The sequence below is a fragment of the Myotis myotis genome, unplaced genomic scaffold (genome assembly GCF_014108235.1).
Source record: "Myotis myotis isolate mMyoMyo1 unplaced genomic scaffold, mMyoMyo1.p scaffold_m19_p_3, whole genome shotgun sequence".
Classification (NCBI taxonomy): Eukaryota; Metazoa; Chordata; class Mammalia; order Chiroptera; family Vespertilionidae; genus Myotis; species Myotis myotis.
Window position 1 is genome coordinate 106,402,682 of NW_023416335.1, and position 11,576 is coordinate 106,414,257.

General features: G+C 42.4%; 1 pseudogene; it reads left to right on the plus strand.

Moving 5' to 3' along the window:
* The first annotated feature begins 9,271 nt into the window (after window positions 1–9,271).
* On the plus strand, window positions 9,272–10,155 carry LOC118650533 (annotated as a pseudogene).
* The last annotated feature ends 1,421 nt before the right edge of the window (window positions 10,156–11,576 follow it).

Consider the following 11,576-nt stretch of genomic DNA (forward strand, 5'->3'; position numbering starts at 1 on the left):
GATGTCTATTAAGTCCATCTGATCTAGTGAGTCATTTAGGATTGCTGTATCTTTGCTGATTATTTGTCTAGAAGACTTATCCAGTGCTGTCAGTGGTGTATTAAAGTCCCCTACAATGATTGTATTGTTGTCGATCTCTCCTTTGATATCCTCCAGGAGTTTTTTTATGAATTTGGGTGCTCCTGCATTGGGTGCATATATGTTTACCAGGGTTATATCTTCTTGTTGTATTGATCCCTTTAGTATTATGAAGTGGCCTTCCTTATCTCTTGTTATGGCCTTCACTTTGAGGTCTATTTTGTCCGATATAAGTATTGCTACCCCAGCTTTCTTTTCCTTTCCATTTGCCTGAAAGATATTTTTCCATCCTTTCACTTTCAGTCTGTGTGAGTCCCTTCTAATGAGGTGGGTTTCTTGTAGACAGCAGATGTATGGGTCATGTTTTTTTATCTATTCAGCCACTCGATGTCTTTTGTTTGGAGCATTTAGTCCGTTTACGTTTAAAGGTATTATTGAAAGGTACTTGTTTGTAGGCATTTCTGTTTTTATGTGGCTGTTTTCTTTCTGAGCTTTTTATTTCTTATTTTTATACCAGTCCCTTTAGCATTCCTTGCATTGCTGGCTTGGTGGTGATAAACTCCCTTAGCCTTTTTTTGTCTGTGAAACTTCTTATTTCCCCTTCAAGTTTGAATGATAGCCTTGCTGGATAGAGTATTCTTGGATTCAGTCCTTTGCTTTGCATCACTTTGTAAATTTCCGTCCATTCTTTTCTGGCCTGATGTGTTTCTGTTGAGAAATCATTTGACAATCTAATGGGAGATCCCTTGTATGTAACTTTCCGTCTCTCTCTTGCAGCCTGTAAGATTCTCTCTTTGTCCTGAACATTTGCCATGGTAATTATGATGTGTCTTGGTGTGGGTCTTTTTGGGTTCACCTTGTATGGGACTCTCTGGGCTTGTGTGACTTTTTTCTTCGCCACCTCAGGGAAGTTTTCTGATATTATTTCTTCTAATAGGTTTTCTAATCCTTGTTCATCCTTCTGTTGTTCTGGTACCCCTATTATTCGTATGTTGTTTCGTTTCATGTTGTCCCAAAGCTCCCTTAGGCTCTCCTCCTGTCTTTTCATTTTTTTCTCCAATTGCAGTACGTTTTGGGTGTGTTTTGCTTCCTTGTCTTCTAAATCACTAATTCGGTCCTCCGCTTCTCCTAGTCTACTGTTGATACTTTCAATGGAGTTTTTCTTTGCAGCTATATCACTCTTCATTTCTTCTTGGGTCTTACTTAAGTTGTTGATTTTTTCATCTGTTTCTTCTAGCTTCTTGGAGAGGTTGTCGATTTTTTCCTCCATCCGGTTTATGCACTCTAGGACCCTTATTCTGAATTCTTTTTCTGTCATGTTGCATGCCTCTGTATTACTTAGCTGCTTTTCTGGAGAGTCCTCCTTCTCTTTCCTTTGGGGGTTTCTTTGTCTACCCATGTTTGATCTCGCTGACATATCTAGACGTTGAGTCGTTCAGTGGCTGCTCCCTTGGTGGCAGTGACTCCTTGGTCTGTGGTTGCTCTTCGGGCGGTTGCGGTAGCAGCTGCTCTTCAGTTGGCAGCAGCTCCTCTGGTGGGTGCTGTTCACAGCTATGGTGGCTCTTCTGGCTGGTGGGGCAAGGTTTCACGTACAGCTGCTGTTCCTCAGCAGAGGGTGTGGTGCTCAGGAGGTTGCTGTTGCTTGGATCTGCTGCGTTGATTTAAAGGCACAAAATACAACACAACAAGGCACCACGTACCAGGCACTATACACAAATATATTCACGATATGAATAACCCCAAATAAGGGTGACCACCTGAATTAAGAGAATTAGGGGATAAGGAAGAAGGAAGAGAAAAAGAGAAAAGAGAAAAAAGAAAAGAAAATTAGGGACCAAAAAAAGGAGTGCAAAAATGAAATTGGGAAAAAGGAGGGGGGAAAATAAAAGCGAGAAAAGAAAAGAAAAGAAAAAAAAAAGAGCGAAAAGAGAGAATGAAGTGGAAGAGGGGAAGAGACTTTTTTATATGAGGAGAATACTCCTATAGAACAGCCATTAATCCCAACAAATTCCAGCAACAGCTCCCTGGAGATGAATGCAAACTAGAAACAACCAATAATATAACGATGAAAATAGAATGGAGAACACTAATCCCAAAATAAAATAAAGAGAAAATAAAATGGCACTTTAAAAAAAAATGGTAAAATGGTAGCAGTAATAATACTGGTTAAAAATAAGAAGGTAGTAATTAAAAGGGTAAAATCAGGTGATGGAAAAAAGAAGAAAAAAAAGAAAAAAAAGAAGAAGAAAAGAAAAAAAAGAAAAAAAAAGAGAAAAAAAAATTGGTTTCTTAGTTAAAAGGTGAAAAAAGAAAAAAAAAATATTGCAGTAGTGAAGGTCCTTCGGTTCTACTATTCTTCAGTGTGGCTCGCCTTAGACCTGCCAGGTATTCAGGAGAGTGTTGAGTTTCCCTGCGATACACTGTTCCTCTGTGTTATAAACCACAGTCCTTATTTTAAAGCAAGCCGCATTTGTTTCCCAGACTGCCTTATTTTGTGTTTAGCAAAGAGTCAGTTTGTGGGTCAGCCTCTGGGTGGCAGTGTTCTGGGGTTGGCCTCTGAGGCTATAGGGCCTCTCTGTCCAGTGGAAGTTCACTGCCCAGAGCTGGCTGCGTAAGAGTTATCAGTGCTGTGTTGTTGCTGGGATTGAAAATCCCTCTATAGGCCAGACCCTGTTAACTCCCAGGGACTGATCAGGTTATTTTAATCCTTGATCTCCTACAGGGTGGAATCTGGGTGTGGCTGTGTTCCTTGCCTGGGGGTTGGGGGAGGAGTCTCACTCTCCGGAAAGAATGGCTGCCTCAGCCCTGGGCTCAGGGGTGTCTCAGCACTCAATTCGCTGTCACCTCTTCCTGTCCCCCTTCTCTCCTCAGTCTCTCCCCAGATTCCACTCCTCCGCACACTATCCCTCTCTTCAGCACAGGTGAGTGTCTGTCTCCAAAATGTCCCATGAACAGGATTCAGTGAAAACAAACAAACAAACGCCGGCCGGACAACAAACGCTTCCCCGGAAACGGGAAAGGCTTGGTTTCTGTAAGCTTCTTCTCTTACCGGGACTGCATGGTCTGGTCAGCTCTTCAGGCTGCCCCCTTTAGGCTCAGTCCTCTGTGATCACAGACCCAGCTCTCAATTCCCCCGGCGGCGCCAGGAATCCCGCAGTTCTCCTTTCCCCCGTCAGGGGCTCTGCCTGTCCCAAGGGACGCGGCTGTCTGCCACGCGGTCTCCCTCCGACTCTCTGGGCTCAGAGGTCTGGCAAACTTTCCTGCCCAAATCCCTGGTTTTTTTACCTTTCCAGGGGAGTTCTGCTCTTCCCGGCTGCAAACCGTCTCGCCAGCTGAGGAATTTCGCCAATTCAGGGTGGATGTTACTAGTTTCAGCTGCTCACTCCATTTGCTCAGGGACACGACCTGGGACGCGTCTGCCTATACCGCCGCCATCTTCCAAAAACCCTAATATTTCTTTATTGATTTCAGAGAGGAAGGGAGAGGAAGAGAGAGAGCGAAACATCAATGATGAGAGAGAATCATTGATTAGCTTCACGTCCCGTCTGGGGATCGAGCCCTCAACCCAGGCATGCGCCCTTGGTCGGAACCGTACCCGGGACCCCTCAGTCCACAGGCCAATGCTCTATCCACTGAGCCAAACCAGCCAGGGCGAGGTAGTCTGGCTTCAACTCAGCCTTCTGTGCTGTGCTTCCAGTTGCTCTGAGGCAGAGGAATGACTAGGATGGTTCTGCAGATGTGATGTTCCAGGTAATGTTGGTCTGTGTCTGTCTTTTGATAAAATATATTTAATAATCGTTCGAGGGTTTGGATTTTTTAAAAAAATATATTTTATTGATTTTTTTACAGAGAGGACGGGAGAGGGATAGAGAGTTAGAAACATCGATGAGAGAGAAACACCGATCAGCTGCGTCCTGCACACCTCCTACTGGAAATGTGCCTGCAACCAAGGTACATGCCCTTGACCAAAATTGAACCTGGGACCTTTCAGTCTGCAGGCCGATGCTCTATCCACTGAGCCAAACAAGTTAGGGCCAGGGTTTGGATTTTAAGAAACTTTTTCTTGACCTAGAATTAGCTTTAGATCATCCCAGTAGGCCCTGGAATGCTTCAAGTGTTTGTTTCTCTGTCATGAAGGAAAATTTTCTGCTTAAAGTATATGGGAAGCTTTGTCAAATAATAATAACCATATTATGCTTCCATTTTAAGCCCTAATTGTTATTCTGGAATATTGTGTTTTGCAGAAAGGACAAGATTCCATGTCATTTGCCAAGTATTGGTGATTCTTAAACTTTTTTTCAGGTATAAGGTACATTTTTAACACAAATTTGGTAAATTATATATTTCTCTCCCTACCTGTCCCTCCAGTATTTTGGCAATTCTTAATAAGCGGCAGTACATTTCTTTGCATTAATTTAATGAGACTTCTTTCCAATTGTAGCTATATTAACCAAGATAAAACTGAAATTGGGCCTGCTTATAGCAGCCGTTGCTTCTCTGCCTTTTGCAGAACTTGGTCTATCCAGCATTCCATGGGAATCCCTTACAATCCACTAGGGCAGGCCATCATCATTTAATGTACACATGCTACACTGAAAGGTATGCTAGTAAAACAAAAAAGGGGGAATATGGGACTCAAGGACCCGGCTATAATACTATCTAAAGAATTCTTTACCCTTAATTTTTTTTAATTTGAATGATGATTTTCAGTCCTCACTAACCCCATCTCAGAAACCATAAGTCTGTTGGTGAGATGTGGACACTAATAACTGGATGGAACCTAATGAGTCATTAACATTGGGGAGAGGATATGCATATGTTTCCACCCCCAGAGGGCTGCTGTGGATTCCAGCTCGCCAGATTAAACCTTACCATGGCACGGGACCGATTCTCTTCCATAAATGAAGAATCTGAGCCTGGGGATTCCACAAAATTGAATGTTGCACCTTCACCAGACCCAGATAGCCCCTGGAATAACCTGCAGAATGATTAAGCAGATGGCAGAGGCTGAGCAATTATTGGAGCATACTCACACTCCATGCATTCCAGATAACTAACCATTGCTATTTTTGTTTTTCTTATAGTCTGTAAAATCGGACCTGGAGCAGTAAATGTGCTTCATGGACCCTGACATTCCAAAGCAGAAAGTTCACCACCTCCCTCTGTCATCTACATTCAGCAAAACAAAAAGGGGGAGATGTTGGGAAGCATGAGACTTGGTTGGAAAGTTTGTAAGGAGGACAGTCTGATAAAAGAGAAGTGTGTGGAAGGTTGCCTGCCCTGTTTTTTGGAAATCCAACTTCAGGAGACTTAGGGGAGTATGAAAGGCGGTGACCCTAATTATTCCTTGACAAGTCTGTGCATATGCAGACCCCTGGGTGTTTATTGGAATCCTTATGCTTAATCCCTGGATTCCCTTGCCTAGAGGACAATGTAAACACATGTGTCCTCTCAAGATTACTCACCCTACTGATTGTATCTAAAGATAAAAACTGCAGTAAAAGTCTAATGAGGCAGGCAATCAAGGCTGCTCTGGCTGCTAGAGCCAGGAGCCCCTTAGCCCTCTCTTTCACAGTCAAACTGTGTCTGAGTAATCTGTTCATCCCTCATTCAGGGGCCACTGGTCATCCCCGGCACACTCTTTCACTATTGGATGGCTTTCATTGTTCAAATCATTGGAAAGAAAGGGTTTTCTTTCTAAAACTTGAAAAGAATTTGAAAGACTGTCTTTTCATTATATTTCTCAAGAACATTACTTTAAATGCAGATGCTTTTTTGTCTATTAAAGAATCTGGTGTATTTTTAGGACTTCTTCTTTGACCTTTCATACTTTAGATAACATTAGATTACTGTTTTTTTAAGAAGGAAATAACTCACAAAGAGCCAAACAGAAGAGATGCACAGAGCAACGTATGGAAAAAGGGCACAGAGCTTCTTTGTTCCTTCTAAGGGCACCATTCTCTACAAATCTCACATGTTCACCAACGCAGAAGCTCTTCTTCATCCAGGCCTTTAAATGAGGCTCCAACCTGAAGCAGCTTGACATGTAGAAAGTTTTTCTGGTCTTCTCTGGATTATAGCACTTCTCCTGTCCTGACCAGTGTGGCCTGTGCAGTTCCTATCAGCAGGAAAATAGGGAGGTGGGCCCTGTATATATGCCCATGATACCAGCAGGCAGCTTTGTCGTTTGTGTTCTGAGACTCTTAAGCATATTCTTTTCTTCCTCCCCTGTGCCCACCAGCTACCATTCGTTCATTTCCTGCTGCCAGCAGTCAAATGTGGGGCTTTGGAGAAAAGCCAATGATGTATGTTCTGTATATTTATTCAAAAGTGTAGGGTTGTGCCATCTCTGTGCCCCGAGACTCCCTGGATAGCTGTTGTCTACAAATAGTTGCTTTGCCTCCTTCCTCACTGGGGAGTTAGGCGATGGGTTTTGTTTTGCTGAGACCCACTGTTCTCTTGCCCAGGGTGCAGCCCTTCTGGGGCCAGTTGCAGCTTTGAGCATTTTATGTCTGTAGTTTCCTCCCTGAAAATAGTTGTCTTTGTTGTGGCTAAGATATTTAGATCTTCTCAGCAGTACCCTTATGTGATTGACTGAGGGAGCTGTAAGTAATTTTTAAATCTGGCTTGCTTCTATTTGCAATGTAAGATGCTAGAGGCTGCATAATTGCTCAACCCACTCCTTGTATTTGATAAACTATGTTAAGAAAGTGCCGGGGTTTTTGTTCCAGCATTAAGAAGGGTTCAGGAAATCTGGAGAAGGGGCTGTGTGTCTAATAGTCCAGAGACGAAATATAATTTTGAAAGGCATTTGGGGGTCAGAGGAGCTTAGTTTAAAGGAAACTAAGATCTCCTTGTCTCAGGACCCCATTCTTTTTATTAACACAAATTGTCCTGAGGCAAGGCAGAGATATACACTTCAAAGGGTCAGGGTTTCCTATACAGAGTCCATTGTCAGATTAGGGAGAATTAGCCTAAGGCTGTTCAGGTGTTTGGCCAGTAGGAGGCAATATTACATGTAGATTAAGATGCTCTTAGCTGTCTGGCAGCAAACAATCAATTTAATGTATCCTATTCATGTTTGGGGAAATGCCATCAGCCATTCCCAGATTCAGCCCTGCTGTCATGCTGGAATTGTCTTCCAGCAAGAAAGTACGTTATTTTGTTGTAAGGTCTGTATTTTTTTTTTTTCCAGAAATATTGATGATAAGAACCTAACACTGGATGTTTCACCCCAATATTAAATTACACTGCTTGGAGGCACGAGTCAACTTCTCTGTGTCTGGTTCTCTCAGGAATCTTTTTTTTGTGATTCTTTATCTAGAGGAAAAAACACACACCACCACCTCAAGATCCTTTAGTAACTAACTCTGCCAGTGACCCACAGAGTTGAAAGAATGCTGCATGGGAATGAAGCTCTTACCTGGAGCGCTGAATTCATAGCAACACTGAAGGTAGTAAGTTGGTTTTCTCAATAACTAAAGATGGATAAATTGGGTTATTTCCACTGCACATAAATTTAATTTGATGACATCTGAAATTTAAACTACAAAGAGTCAGAAATACATGAGAGTCTGGAGAGGAGTGAAATCCTCCATTTGTTCAACTTCACCCATGTATTTAGCACACAAAGTGAAAACTCTATCTTTCTTGTTTTTTAAGGTAAAATATTTAATTTAAATTGGAATATTTTATAGTCTTTCTTGAAATGACATTTTAAAAATTATAAAGTTGAAAAATTAACTGGACAAGGAGATAATTTAAAGATTATTAAAATGAGTGATTAAACTAAGAACAAAAGTGTTGAAACTTTCATAGTTACAAAATTGCCATTCCAGTAAAAATTATAGATAAGTGCTTAACTGAGAGCAATGTTGTCCTAATAAGCAAATATAAAATGACTCATATGTAGATTTTAATATTGTAGTATAATAGCCATGTGTTAAGAAAAAGCAGAAGTTTTTATAAAACATATACTGCATACATTTTTGTGTATCAAAGGTTATATTGAAAGGGATTTAATGGTGAAAGAAGGAACTCCCAAGCTAGAAGTATCATGTTATTAGAACTATATTAAAAATATTTGTATACTTAACATATTTCAATAAATTTTCCCTCAACTCATGTAACACTCTTTTCAAATAGCCTACATGCTAAATGTATGGATCAGATTTAGTGAAATTATGTTAGAGTACAAATATAATCAATTGTGTTTGACTTTGGTTGGCATAGGTTACCTGCATATAATTTATTCATATTTATGTACAAGTAGAAAAATATTAAGTCTTCATGTAATGAAAACTCACTTTAGCTTGACACCTAGCTATATATAATTTATGCCTGGCTATATACTAGGAATAGGGAAAACAGACATGATATACCATTTTTTAATCTTCAAAGTTCCTCCTTTAAAACTATTTTATAAATGAACTTTTTAATAAATAAACTTTCTTATTTTAGAGTAGTTTGTTCACAACAAATCTGTAAGAGATTTTCTATATGCTCAGTACCCATGACTGAATCTAAGAGAAGCAGGAAACAAAATAAACAGACCTAGTGATTTAGATACTAGAGTTGGAAACAAGGACTTTAATATATTTCTGGTAACTGATAAAGAAAACAAACAAAAAAAAATGAATAAGTAAATTAATGGTGTAGAATTTTGATAGAATATTGGTATCTGTAAGAAGAAATGAGTACAAATTCTAGAAGTTAAAAAATACAACTTGAATTAATAGGTTAACAGTTTCATGTAATAGGAGATTAATTCTGTAAAAAAAGTTAATAGAAAATATCCAGGGGCCACCAGGGAATCAGCTTTGGAACTGAAGGGTTTGGTGGCCCCAGGAGGCACCTTTCCCAGCTCTGGCCTAGTAGACAGGGCAGCCTGAACCCCACCCACTGGGATTCAGACTGACCACTCCCTGCATCCATCAATATCCTCTGGAAGCAGTTTTTTAAAAAAATATATTTTTATTAATTGTAGAGAGGAAGAAAGAGGGAGAGATAGAAACATCAATGATGAGAGAGAATAATTGATTGGCTGCCTTCTGCATGCTCCCTACTGTGGGGTCGAGCCCACATTCAGGGAATGTGCCCTTGACTGGAATAGAATCGGGGACCCTTTAGTACACAGGTTGAAGCTCTATCCATTAAGCCAAACCGGCTAGGGCAAGGAAGCAGTTTTTGAAGCATGAATCCTTCACTCTTCCTGACTGTCCTTTTCTTAGGAATGGCTTCAGCTGCTCCACACTTGATGGAAATTTAGATGCACAATGGAGCCAGTGGAAGGCAATACAAAGAAAATTATATGACTTGAATAAAGAGGATGGAGGAGAGCACTGTGGGAGAAAAATATGAAACTGACCTGCACAATCAGGATACAACCAAGAGAAACAGCTTCATCATGGCAATAAATGCCTTTGTTAACATAACCAATGAAGAATTAAGGCAGGTGGTGAATGGTCTTTAAAACCAGAAGCATAAGAAAAATAAAGTGGTTGGGACCTTCTCCTTGTAGAGATCCCCCCATCTGTGGACTGGAAAGAGAAATGTTATATAATTATTGTGAATGACAAGGTATGTGCAATTCTTGTTGGAATTTTAATGCAACTGGTGCACCAGAAGGACAGGGGTTCTGGAAAATTGGCAGATGTATTCCATTGAGTGAGCAGAACCTTGTGGATTACTATCAGTCTCAAGACAATGAGAGCTGCAATTGTGGCTTAATGGATAATGCCTTATAGTATGTTAAGTACAATGGAGGCGTGGGCTTAGAGAAATCCTATCCATATCATGCAAAGGTTGAATCCTGCAAATATAAGCCCAAGGATTCTGTTGCCAATGACACTGGCTTTGTGGACACCCATCAGAAGGATAAGTCCCTTACGAAGGCAGTGGCAATTGTGGGGCCCATTTCTGTTGCTATAGATGCAAGCCAGGATAGTTTCTATGAAGAAGCCAGACTACAGCAGTGAAGACCTGGATTATGGCAATTTGGTGATTAGGTATAGCTTTGAAGTTGTAAAAGAAGATAATAAATATTGGCTTGTCAATAACAGCTGGGGTACAGTTTAGGGCGAGAATCTACATATATAAAAGGCCAGCAACTGTTATGGCGGAGCGACTGGAATGGCCAGAACGACCGGTCGACCAGTTGCAATGATGCACACTGACCACCAGGGGGCAGACACTTAACGCAGGAGCTGCCCCCTGGTGGTCAGTGTGCTCCCACAGGGGGATCGCAGCTCAGCCAGAAGCCGGGCTCATGGCTGGAGATCTATGGCAGCACTACCAAGTGGTGGCAGCAGACATAGAAGCCAGGATAAGCGTGAGCTGTGTGGAACCTGGCCCTGGTTTGGGCTCCTCCCTGGCCACCTGCCACTTAGCGCACTGCTACATCCCTCGGGGGATGTCTTGACTGCTGGTTTAGGCCTGTCCGAGGGGATCAGGCCTAAACCGGCAGTCGGACATCCCCTGAGGCAGCAGTTCTCAACCTGTGGGTCACGAACAATAAAAATACATCCTGTATATCAGATATTTACATTACGATTCATAACAGTAGCAAAATTACAGTTATGAAGTAGCAACAAAAATAATTTTATGGTTGGGGGTCACCACACATGAGGAACTGTATTAAAGAGTTGTGGCATTAGGAAGGTTGAGAACCACTGAAGGGGTCCCGGATTGCGAGAGGGCACAGGCTGGGCTGATGCTCAATGTAGGAGGAGGGGTAGAGGGTGCAACAAGGCCTGGAGGCACATGCTATGGCCCAGGGATCCCAGGAACCGCAAGTCCAGAGCTTGCTTTGCAATAAAAAAAATTTGAAAAAAAAAGCGGTCCGACACCGCCACCCTGGGAAGAGTGGCTTCAGGAGGGAAAAGCTTCCCCAGGCCCTGCCCGGCCCGGCTGGCACACCATGGAGGACCACGCACTGACCATGGCGGAGCCCCCCAACCTGCTCCCCTTAGTCCCATGGCTCGCGACTCACAGGTGACATTCAGGAAGCACAGTCCCTCCGACTCCAAAGCCAGTTGCTCCAACAGCTTCTCCCCGTCCCACTCCATGGTGTATGCAGTGCTGCCTGGTTGCGCCACCTCAGCTCCGGCTTCCGGCTTCCTGCCTGCCCCTTTGTATACTAAGTCTGCTCAGAACTGGCTTCAGCCTCCCCGCCAATAGCACTGCAGCACAGCCAGAGAGTGGCAGGATTGATTTCAGAGAGGAAGAGAGAGAGATAGAAACATCAATGGTGAGAGAGAATCATTAATTGGCTGCCTCCTGCATGCCCCCTACTGGGGATTGAGCCCACAACCCGGGCATGTGCCCTTGGCTGGAATCAAACCTGGGACCCTTCAGTCCACAGGCTGATGCTCTATCCACTGAGCCAAACCAGCCAGGGAAACACTGTTTACATTTGTAGGGAAGCAGAACATTCCACTCCTGCCGCCTGTGTCACCTTCTAGGCTAAGAAAGGTCAGCTGTTCTCTGTGTTTCTCCTC